Source organism: Lissotriton helveticus, chromosome 5_1, assembly GCF_964261635.1.
Source record: "Lissotriton helveticus chromosome 5_1, aLisHel1.1, whole genome shotgun sequence".
NCBI classification, from domain to species: domain Eukaryota; kingdom Metazoa; phylum Chordata; class Amphibia; order Caudata; family Salamandridae; genus Lissotriton; species Lissotriton helveticus.
Genome location: NC_136065.1, coordinates 364,703,767 through 364,716,292, shown reverse-complemented (window position 1 = coordinate 364,716,292; position 12,526 = coordinate 364,703,767).

Below are 12,526 nucleotides of genomic sequence, written 5' to 3'. Positions count from 1 at the left end.
TCCTAAAGCCAGGATGCAACCCAGCGAAGGTCCCCTCCAACAGACTGCTGTCCATGACGGGCAGTGACTATAAAATCCTTAGTAAGGTGCTGGTGGCCATTTATTGGAGCACATGCCTACATTGATCCACCAAGATCAGAATGGGTTTATACTGGGCAGGTCCACAACACTCAACATCCGTAGATTGTACAGGCTGCTGGAGGAGGCCCATTGCATTGGCCTTACTGGACTAAGACTACATGTTTGAGGCCCAGCAAAGGGTAGACATTCAGAGCTGCATCCTATGATTGACTAAACTCCTTTATGCTGAGCCATCAGCGAGAAACAAGATAAGACAGCTGATCTTACAGGCCTTCCCCATTTGCATAGGCACATTTCAAGGATACCCCCTCTCCCCTGCTCTTCGCCCTGGTGCAAAGGCTGCGGCAGTCTGGCCACATCTGAGGTATCCCGGTTGGCAGAGAGATACACGCAGATTCTGTATACCCCGATATATCAAATATGTGCGAACTGGTATAGCAGAAATTGCACATATTCTAGACTACTTCATTGCCACCTCAGGACTGAAAATCAACTAGACTAATACCTGTTTACTTTCGCTGCATTCCGAGTGTCCCATGCCAGTTATTGTGGTTGGTGTTCATTTCCTTAAGTGGGAGCTGCACACCTGCAGATATTTGGGCAGTAATATTTTTCAATCGATGAAAAGGTCATGAAGCGATTTCCTCCTTGCGACCTCAGATTGCCTTTTGGTGATCCCTTCTTACTGTGCAGTGCAGGGTGATGTCCCTGAAAATGGTGATGTTGCCAAGGCTACTATGTCACTTTGAAAATGTGCCACTTCCTGTCCCAGCAGCACCTTTCAGATATTGAGTACAATGCTGGATTGCCTTAACTGGAACAAAGGGAGGCACAGAAGGGCTTAACCAAACTGCAGCTGACACCTGAGCACAGATGGTTGGGGGCCCCAGTGATTGAGCACTACTATTTAGTGGGCCAACTCTAGTGGCCCACTCTTTGGCTGGCTCGGGTACAACCTAGTGGATGTGGGTGCAGAGATAGAGACTGGAGCACAGACTCTGCTACAGAAATTGTTTCTCCGAAGGCCCCATACTGAAAGCTTCATCAAGTAACCCCCTTCGGGTGGCACCTAGGTGCTATCGCAGAGCATCGTGGTCATTGCTTGGGGTTCCTGGGTATTCCCAGGAGATCACCCTCTGCTCCGTGAGCATTTTCCGGTGCGCTGTGGACTGGGCAGGTGTGTAGCTGTGGGAGGTTGTAGGGGATGCCACTGTGGGTGATCTTTTCTGGGGCAGGGCGCTCATCCTGTTGAACCTGTTGACGGAACCAACTGATCTTCCGGTGGGTCAGGTCCTGATGCATAGAGCTGAAGCGCTTGTGGGGCATCACAGATACAGATCCCGCCCCACATTCCCTGATGCAAGCCCTCCACACATTGGGCAATGGCAGAAGTATGCATGGCCCTCGCACAGCTCGCTCAGACCTGGACAATGTGACCAACTGCCTGCTAGGACTCTACAAGTGTAGAAGAGCGGATGATGCAGTGAAACATTTCATCGATCTGGCGCTGCTACTTGTTAGGCGCGCAACTGCAATGCATTGGAAGGCCCGTAAACTCGCGAGTGTGGCACAGTGGTGGGCCATGGCTGTACGGTTGGGGTGGGTTAGAGGTAGTGGCTCTTCACAGAGAGGAGGTGGGGGTACTGAGGAGGGGCCCCATTGCAGCCGCATGGGATGGGCTTCTCTCTGCATTTCAGGAAGCCTCAGAGAGTGACAATAGCTTTGCATAGTGGAACCATCCCTCCCAGGGCAGCTGAAGTCATCTCTCTTCCCCTCCTCCAGCCTATCAACCCGAAGGGAACCACGGGGACTTATCCTGCACTGCAGCAGCTGGCCACTCCTGTCCTAAATACGTCATTACCAGTATACCATGGCTCTGTATCTATACATGGGTATATAGATACACACACATATCTAGATATAATATATTTATATATATATTCACTGAGAAAAACAAAGGTATTTCAAAACAAAGGTTGTAGTGACGTTATCGTTTGGTACAAATAGCTCTTTCAACAAAACATTTTAAACAAAAAAAAAAACAGAAATTCACCAGTTATGGTAAACTGAATTAACTATAACTCATGCCCTGAAGTTGCTATAGTTTGTGCCCTCACCATGCATAGTGTTGTCATAAATTATGACACTTCATATGTCATCAGTGTTGTTAGCAATGCTGTCATTGAACATATCATGAGTGATGTTAATAGAGAAGGTATAAGAAGTGCACTTAGAGGGCGGGATCTCCCTGGAAGACCAGCGGGGGCAGCCTGCTGGGCTTGGCCTACACCTGCAGGGTGCCATTGAAGGGGAAGGAGCTGGCCTACTTGAGGACTGAGCCATCCGAAGAAACGTGGGCAGTGGAAACACGGCACGCCTGAACCCAACCGTGGGCGATGACTGGATCTCAGACACAGAGAGGCCAACCGGCAGTGGGAGGATCTTCCATTGCACAACCTGGCAGGCCCACTCCAGGCCAACTCAGCGCAGGGGGCTCTTGCCTTGCCCCTCACTTTGGCAGACATTACTACCGATCATCAGGGCCCGCGTCCCACCTTATCTACAGGCTGAAACATTGCCATCAGCACTCGCAGGTACTCTATTCTAACTGAGGGGGGTCCATGCCCTCTCTGACTGACTGCTCTGAAGCAGCCACAGTGGGAATGCTAGATTGCTGAGGGGGTAACGAAATCACTGGCAAAAGTAAGACTCCAGGTGTTGTTTGGGAAACGCAGGTTGAAAGCCATGACTCTTTCTACGCCTACCACCCCAGAGTCTGTGCAACCGGAGAACCACAGTGGACTAACCATAGCCTGGTTGACAGCAACCCTTGGGGTTGCTATTGCACTGGGGTGGGGACCCATGCCCTGCTGAACTGGCACGGGGGGGGCTTACAGTCCTGGGGCAACATTTGTTCGAAGCCACCCTCACAATGGGTCTTGAGTTGGATGACAATTTTTCTCCCACATGAATGCCCCAGACAGTGGTGTATCCCCCTTCAGCTGATTTTCATGGCTGTATCTCACTCTGCACTGATGTCCCTCCTGCAATGGGCCACCTAAGATCAACCGCGCCTACACAGGCGCCCCTGGCAGCCAACCCACCAACCTTAGTGCCGGAGACCCCTATGCCTGAGGACTCCCTGTGCTTCCCAGTGCCCACAGACAACCAGTTGTACAAAGTCCACGCAGCTATTGAAAACTCACGAATCCCAATGGAGAACATGTGGCAGGGCTAGGTTTTTGAAACGGACAGAGTTACAGAGGGGAAGAAACCGTTGGTGGCGCTCCAGCCACAGTCCACGGCAAACCTGTCTTGCTTGAGGGGAGGGCGGAGAATGCCGAAGGGTTCTCTCACAGGAGCAACATGTGCATCCTGGGTCAGCCAGAGGGAATCGAAGGCTGCAACCCACTAACCTTCCTGGAGAACTGGTTCAAAATGTTCGTCTCTGCCTCGGACTTAATGCCGTTTTTGTTGGAAAGAGCCCACAAGGTGCCAGAGCAGTGGTCTGTCTGGGCATGCCGTTGTGCCCCTTGCTAGCAAAGCTCCTCCCCTTCAAAGTTCAAGACGCCATCCTGAAAGCTGCCAAATTAACTGGACCTCTGAAAATCGAGAAAAGGACAATTATTCCCCGACTACACTCAGGTGGTGCAGCTTAGTTTGACATTGATCACCAAATGTTGACTAGCACCACAGAGACTCACAGTGTCCAAGGATTATGTTAACATAAACCCCTCAACAAGCAGATGTCAGGGTGGGGAGTCCTCCCCAGCTTCACCGTAGCTAAGCTCCATTCAGATCAATGCTGGAATCCAGCGCTAGCCCATTCTCACACACCGCTCACTCAGTTACTGCCCCATCTTATTAAATGGCATGATGCTCTAGTCAGTTTGCAACAGGTCCCACATGTTGTGGGTTTTTGTTTGTTCCCTTGTTAAAATAGTTTACCTCTGAACGATTCAACTAAGCAGGCACACATCACTCAATTCGCAGAGGGCGAGTGGTCTCATTAACACGAATTGGGGGGGCTCACCTGGAAGCACCCATCGGCTAGGACTGAATATGTGTGGCATGCACACAGCAAGAAAGTGCTACTCAGTCTACTCTCACATTAAATATCAGAACGCACACAAATTTCTTCAAGAAACCCACATCATGGATACAGAATTGTAGCACTTACAAAAGCACTGGAGGGAGTTCGTTTTTACCACCATTACTCTGCATACGCCACGATGTATTACTTGGTATTTGGCTAGGCGTCCCCTTTCAGGTACTTGGTACCATTATAGATAGGGATGGGGGTATGCGCTGGCCGAAGGCCGATGTGATGGTTTGCCCATTCAGCAGGGTAGCATACATGCTCCGATCACTGATCAGGGATCCTACTGGGCCACGCTCTTAGGGATTTTACCAAACAGAACTCCAATACCATGGATACTCATTGGGGACTACAATTGTGTTCTTGATATAGAGCTGGACCAGTCCCACCCTCCACTGCCCCCTACCAGTCCACATGGTCACTGCAAGTCACAGTCACCTGTAAATGTTTCGCTAGAGTTTCACACCTCACGCACCACATTCCACCATATGCCCCATGCGAGGCTTGCCACAATTTTGTGAATCCTATACAGCATGTGATGTAAGGAGCTGGCAGGAACAATCCTTGACCATAATTGGTGACCTCTTTACACATGGCCACCTCCTGACCTTCGACCAACTGGTCTCAAACCATGCTATTCTACAGGGCAGTTTCTCGCCTACAGACAGGTGCAGAACACATGCCACATCATCTGGTCCACACGAGGATGTACCACAAACACATTCCATTATACAGAATTTGCTAAACATGTGGACAGGGCTTCACCTGATAACATGGATATATAAGCCCATGCAGGAGCACACTGGGTTCTCGCTGGCCACTTTGCGGGTAAAGGGGCGGATGATGTAGGACGACTCTAAATGGGACGGGGCTATGGAATTTCACCATCATGTGTCTAGAAATGCCCAGTTTAAAAGCATAGAGTTCTCCATACTACACCAGGCCTACCTGATGCCGCAGCAGCTCAACTGTTACTTCCTTAATGTACACCTTAGCTGCCCCCACTGCCATTCGGCTTTTGCTGATTTACAGCATATGTTGTGGTCTTGCCTGGCCCTATCTACGTTTTGGCTTTTGGTCCAAAGCTTGCTGCATGAGGTCACTGATCTCACCAACATCAACATGCGAGAAGCCTGCGCCCTCGGCATCTTCAAGCGGACCTAGGAAGGTCAAGCCACCACTAAATACCTCACGAGTTTCCACCTGCACTTGTCTGCACCCTCAAGGGTTCCCCAGATATCTATTCGCTCATTATTCTAGCCCAGAGTTGCACACTACCAGTCCAGCCCTCAACCCGACATGCGACATCAACCACACCGCAATAGGAGCTTTGCCCTGGTCTTACTCCAGCGTTCTTTACAAATGGGCAGCACCTATCACGGAGTTCGAATTGCCACTCCCCTACCTCAGTTCAGGGGTACCATCCCAGTTATCCAGGCAGACACCCCAACACATAGTTGCTTACTGCACCAATACTTACCGCCCAATAGAGTGATGTTCCAGTGGCTGTCTCACTTAATTCACTGACTTACAAGTATGCTACTGATTAGCAATTATTCGAACTGTAATTATGTACTGCTTCAGAATAATACAACTGACACGCAATAATTGTATTTGTTTGCGTATGAAAACCCCGATAAAATGTTTAAAAAAGATATTACACAATGCAATTATGTTTAGGCCATTTTCCATAGGAAGAGCGTTTTTTTAAATGTAATAACTTTGGTGCCATTTAAAGATCTTCATGAAACTCCCCACACTCGCCAAAAGCGGTAATCCACCATACCGTTACATCTTTCCTGAAAGTTCCACAACGATCCGTCAGGTGGGACCAAGAAAAAAAACGGTGTCCCAAAACCTTGATTTCCCAGGCTAATTCCCGTAATACATTTTGGTACGCGATATAGAAAAATTGGCTAAGTGGAATGACACCAATTTTGGCAAAAAGTTAGAAATGCACACAGGACGCTTGTTTTTCTGAGTGTAAATCTGGTCAACTGTTTTCAAGAAATTCGCGTTTAAAGAGAATAAGGAGGTGAGACGACAAATACTTGTTCAGTTGCCGAAAGTTATGATTCAGGAAAAGTGAAAAGGCTGATAGATGTCAATATGCTTCTATGTAAAATGTGATTTTGATACAGCCATGAATAAAGAGTTTAAAAAAAAAATGTGCGTTTAAAGAGGCGCTCGGGTGGTCATGATGGTGTTAAAAAAAATTGTGATATCTGGTCTGTCGGTCTCCAAATATGCTCCGATTAGCCATTTTAAAGGGGACAAGTCAATCCATATTGGCTGGCCACAACCTGAAAAACATGTTGTGGCAGCCATTACAGAACTATGGACATGCTCCCCATTGAAAGACATGCAAGGAAAACCTGATTTTGAGGGTCACAAAAAGATGTACATATAAGGTGGGAACAGATTTTAGTCACAATATAAGTAATTATAATTTGTTAGTGGTACCATACTAATTTAAGAAATTGTGGTGAGCTCTAAGGTGATTTTACCCTATGAAAAATGCTCATCTTCTGCTGGGATTTGATGAACCATATTTTCAGAGGAAACTGTTTCTCATGATGTTCTCATATCGGTTATGGAAGGTGCTCCGGAAGTTAAACTGAGGGCACATTTTAGTTCAGACTATCTTCCTTAGCCTTGTGAGAATAAAGTCTGACATTGAGCAACATAAGTGAAGCACTCCTGAACATCATTTTGTTGGAATAGGAGCTGTTACATTTAAAGCTTTTCCCCAAGAGACAGCTGAAGTAAATGAACATTGAGATGTTAATGCAAGCATGAAACCAAAGAGTGGAAAATGTAAGAGGAGTTGTGGGTTTTTAGTAATTAGTGACCTAATGTATTTTTAAAGGGGCAAAATAATTAAATGGTTGTTAGTCTGCATAAGTACAGCATCCCCTTTTCATATTCATTTACTAAGCCTACCTATTTTCTCAATTGCTCAATAGCCCACATTTTTTAAAATACTAACATGTTGGTATTATATGTATATTTACTAAAAAAAAACAAAGGTTAAAGTGATGTTGCGTTGTAGTTCGGTATGCTAATAGGATCTTAGCTTACATAAAAAAATCACTGTAAAAATCCCTGAAAGAAACCAAATGTTAAATTGAGGTGATGAGTGATGTAAGTGAGTTCATAAGCAGTGCATTGCAAGAGCGCTTGTTATAATTTACTCCGTTAACTATAACTGGTGGATTTTGGAGATTTTTTTTGTTTCTAAAAATAATTTTTACCTTATTTCAGCGCCCACCTATAACGTCACTAAAACCTCTGCTTTTTCAATAGCAGAACGATTTACACCAAATTTAGCACAAATGCAGAACTTTGCTGAAGGATTGTAGTTTTGTGTAAATCTGCATACTAGCTTTTGAGAAATTAATCAAAAAAAGGGTGCTGGGGTTTGGCATAAAGAGGTTACATTTTAGAGGTATATGAACTGTTAATTCGCAGATTAGCGGTTCCATTTAAAAAACATAAGGCCCCTCCCTTGAACTAGGGATCCATATTTACTTTTGTTCCTTCTTATTCAGTTCCGGATTCAAGACTCCTGTGCATTCTGTTTGGGTGGGCATCACAGAAACATTTCTGTTGCAGCCGCCATTACCCAACACTTGGGGGCTTATATACGAGCCCCCTGCGCCGGAGGCACAGTTTATTAAATCACATCTATGAGGCCACACAAAGCCACTATGCGTGGCTTTGGATGGCCTCAGAGATATGGAGTAAGGCAATGCAGTACAGATTGCTGCTTTGCCTTACTCTGCACTCGGGAGCCATTCCATGGGTGTTGCAATGGGTTTCCCGTGCAACACCCATGGATTTTGATGCTGCCCCAGATTTACAAGATCATGTAAAGCTGACGAAGCGCCAAATTGTTATGCCTCCAGAGGTAAGGCATAATGAGGAGAAATATCTTTCTTTTTCCTTGTTTTTTTCCTCCGTGTGTGTTGCATTATACAGCATGCATAGAAAGAGGAAAACTCCTCTTAGGATTGTTTTTGTGCAGGAAGGTGTCCCTTCCTTCACAAAATTAATCCTGCCGACTACACAGGCAACCTTGCACCATGGTGCAAGGGGCCATCATTGGCGCTAGGTAGCCGAAACAGCGCCAGTGCAGGGTGAAAGGGCAGGAATGTACCGTATTGCATAAATACACTGCATTCCTGCCCTTTCACTTTGGCGGAGGGCAGCACAGCAAGAGGACTTGCTACGTTGCCCTATTCCAAATTTCTGTAAATAAGGGCCTAAGTTCTGATCACTGTGTTGGAAAAAGCAAAATGAAAAAGGTATAAGGGAGAAGGGTAAACCTACCCTGACTGCAAAGTCCATGTGTGGTTGGGGAAGGGGGAGTGGAGCTGAAAAGGGACACCCCGTGGTATCAAAAAAGTGATTTTTGTTATCACAGGATTAGCAGATGGGGAGTAGGAGTGCAATGCCGATACAAAAGCCATGCACAGCTGGGGTTGGCTGCCAGCGGAAGTTAAGGTGCAGGGCTTTGTCAGAGGCCAAGCCCTGCGACCAACCCTGCTGTCATGGACAAAGGCCAAAAGTTTGGCTTTGGAAGGTGCTATACAAATAAGGATGTGACAGAACTTTCACATATACAGCCACCTCACAAAATATCAAGTGTATGACCTTGCAATAATTATGCCAGTAAATAATATCTAAAAGCAAAAAGCAATTAAACAGCAACACACAATCAAACCAATTACTGATACTACATTTCTAGTCATCTGTCAGAGTGGAAAGGATAATGTGATGTGTAATCTCATCTGTAAGATGATTTACAAGACTAGTAATGGCATCTGTTTCATTAAATGTGAGGTCATGAATATTGCATCTGGTGTGCCAGTTATGGTCTGCATGGCTGTTTTGCAAGTTGTGGCTTGTGCTCCTAGCCATAACTTGTGAGTTTCAGGGGTTTTTGGTTTAAATTTGTAACGAAAACTGCACTTTAACTGTGTTTTTTGTTAGTTTTACATACATATATGCGTGGCGTGATAAAAAGAATTCTAGGTTTTGTGTTGCACTTACTTACCCTTGCATGGTGCAAGGGTGACACAAACCCATGATAATTCTCCTGCCCAGTCACTGCTCCTGCCCCGTTCACTGCTCCTGCCCCGTTCACCGCTCCTGCCCCGTTCACCGCTCCTGCCCCGTTCACCGCTCCTGCCCCATTCACCGCTCCTGCCCCATTCACCGCTCCTGCTCCATTCACCGCTCCTGCCCCATTCACCGCTCCCGCCCGGTTACCGCTCCTGCTCATGCCTAATCACCTCTCCTGCCCCGTCACCTCTCCTGCCCAGTCACTTCTCCTGCCCCGTCACCACCCCTCCCCTTCACTTCTCCTGCCTGGTCACCACTCCTGCCCCGTCACCTCTCCTGCCCAGTCACTTCTCCTGCCCCGTCACCACCCCTCCCCGTCACCTCTCCTGCCCCGTCACCACCCCTCCCCTTCACTTCTCCTGCCCGTCACTTCTTCTGCCCGGCCACCACTCCTGCCCTGTCCTCTTTCCTTTCCTGTTGCCTTGCCTGCCCCATCACTGCTTCTGCCCGTCACTTTTCCTGCCTCCTCTCCGCTCCTGCCCGTTCACCATTCCTGCCCGTTCACTGCTCCTGTGCAGTCAGCACTCCTGCTCATGCCTGATCACCCCTCCTGCCCCATCATTTCTCCTGCCCCATCATTTCTCCTGCCCCGTTCACTGCTCCTGCCCGGTTACCGCTCCTGCTCCTGCCTAATCACTTCTCCTGCCCCGTCACCTCTCCTGCCCAGTCACCTCTCCTGCCCAGTCACCTCTCCTGTCCCATCACTGCTCCTGACCCGTCACTGCTCCTGACCCGTCACTTCTCGTGCCACATCACTTCTCCTGCCCGGTCACTTCTCCTGCCCGGTCACCTCTCCTGCCCCATCACCTCTCCTTTCCTTTCGCCTCTTCTGTCCCGTCACTGCTCCTGCCCTGTTCACTCTGTGTACAACATTGACAAATTACACAAGGTGGCAAGTTCCCCACAGTGCTCTGTTGGGTGAAAGCTCCTCTGTAATCACGAACTACATCTCACCGGCACATGATATGCTAAAGGCAGGCGGTTCATTAAAAAGGGGAAAATCTGCCTCAATCAGAATGACAATGGGCCTGCCCACAGTCTGTGAATGCTCAGGGAGCGGCTGCAGCAGCCTGTGCAGTTCAACAGAGAGGTGCGAGCTCCCTGAGAACATTTAATCTCTTGGGCTTCTGGCAATGAACGCTGTAATTCATGTCCAAAATTACGGACAAAAGGCATCTGTAAAAGGAATGATTACGGACAAAGGACATAACACCAAATTGACAGACGGTCCGTGAAATTTATGGATGGTTGGTCACACTACGCCAACGTGGGCAGTTCGGTGCCTCCCCCTTTGTTGTACATGTACCTGGGGGCAAGGATTTGGTGGTGATGTAGCCATGTGTGCAGGCTAAACTCTGCATGGACCTGCACACCTTTTCATGCTCCTGAAACCCCACCAAAGTAGGGCGATATTCTTAACGCTGTAAGCGGCTCTCACACAAGGTACCATATTACGGATAATAGGCACACAGGTGCCTCGGAGCCGGTCGCTGGAGAATCTAAAGAGCACATAAGAGCGCTGCCATTTAATTCTTGTGATTTTTGTCTGGCTTGTAACTTTGGGTGCTGTTTGGCAATTTCTGTGCAATGATGGTTAGTGATTCATGCATTTTATGCCCCAAGGTTATGACGTATGTCTTATACTAGCCAGAATAACAAGTACTTTGTCAGGAGCCATGTGATGTTTTGATGATGTTCTATAATGTAGGCAACCTTACAAGTATTATTTTTTTTGCACTAACATGTTTATGACAACTACCTAGCGGGCACACATGATTTATGATATGTACGGTTATGACGATTGCCTAGGGGGAAAGTGGTTTATGTGATTTGTAGTCTAATGTGATTTACATACTACAGAGTGATTTAAGGTCTATGTGATGTCAGGACAATTGCCTAGTTGGCAAAGTGGTTTATATGCTGTGTAATGGCCATTGCCTAGTGGCACAGTTATTTATGTGATTGCGGCCTAATGTGTTTTGTGCATAATAGAAAGGATATTTTTATATACGCTTGTGTGGAGTCTCTTTTTATGGAAGTCTCTTTTTGTGGTGTGCCTAGTGTCACTGGTGAGTGGGTGTTGCACAATCGCTTTACACATTGCCTCTGGGATAATCCGGACTGCTGTGCCAAGGCGGTGAGCAGGGGTTATCTTGTGTGTGTAACTCCCTTACCCTGACTAGACTGGTGGGTTCTGCCTGGCTTTGGTGCATACTCTAGGAAACCAGAAACCCCATTTCTAACATGCATTTTTCTACCCATACATTGGACTTTGCATGAAAATCAGAGTAAGAAAAGGTGTGAAGACACACACCACCCTGAAGCCTAGGCTTTCGCGGATCTCTAGTTTTCAGATATACCTATGGTTGGTAGGGTTCCAGCCAACCCAGAGTCTGAAAATTGCAATTATACCCAAGAAAAAAATAACATTTCTTTGGGGTAGTTTTGACAAATGGCCCACAAAGTGAGTAAACCACCCATTCGACCTCCCGCTGGTGGGAGAAATACAGTTCGGTGTCTGGGGCCTGAAGCCAAGACAGTCCAGCACCCCATCCCTTTACTTCCCTACCCGTTTGCTGGAGGGGGGACTTTCTGCCCCATATCAGGGCAGATTAGTGGTTATTGTGCCTCTGCAGGGAGGACCAAACAACTGTCTGGGGCATCTTGATGTCTGAAAAGGAAAGCACCTCCAAACCTATACCCTTTTTTTAGGTCTCGTGGCGTTAACCGCGCGAAAGCGTGTTCTCGCCAGAGACCTATTGTCAGCGACGCAGCTTTCCAGGAGACAGGACCTGGCCACGCGCATGGCGATCGGAGCGGGCCGCGCACGCTGTGGCCATCTCCTGGGAAGCTCCAACACACACACACAGCCACACCTCCCCCTGCACGCATGCGCACACACAGAGACACCCCCCGCCGCTATATATATATATATATATATATATATATGTATATATATATATATACACAGACAGACAGACACACACACACACACACACACACACACACACACACAGACTTTAAAACATCTTAAGCTAAAGCGCGGGTGTCGCAATAGCTTTAAAAGTAAAGAAGTAAAAAATTGTTACTTTTACAGCATTCGCGACACCCGCACTTTAGCTTAAGATGTTCAAAGTCTAAGCGCGGGTGCCGTCATTATATACAAGATGGTGCTTGTGCAGGGAATAAGTCTTTTCCTCCATCTCTCTCGGTTGTCAC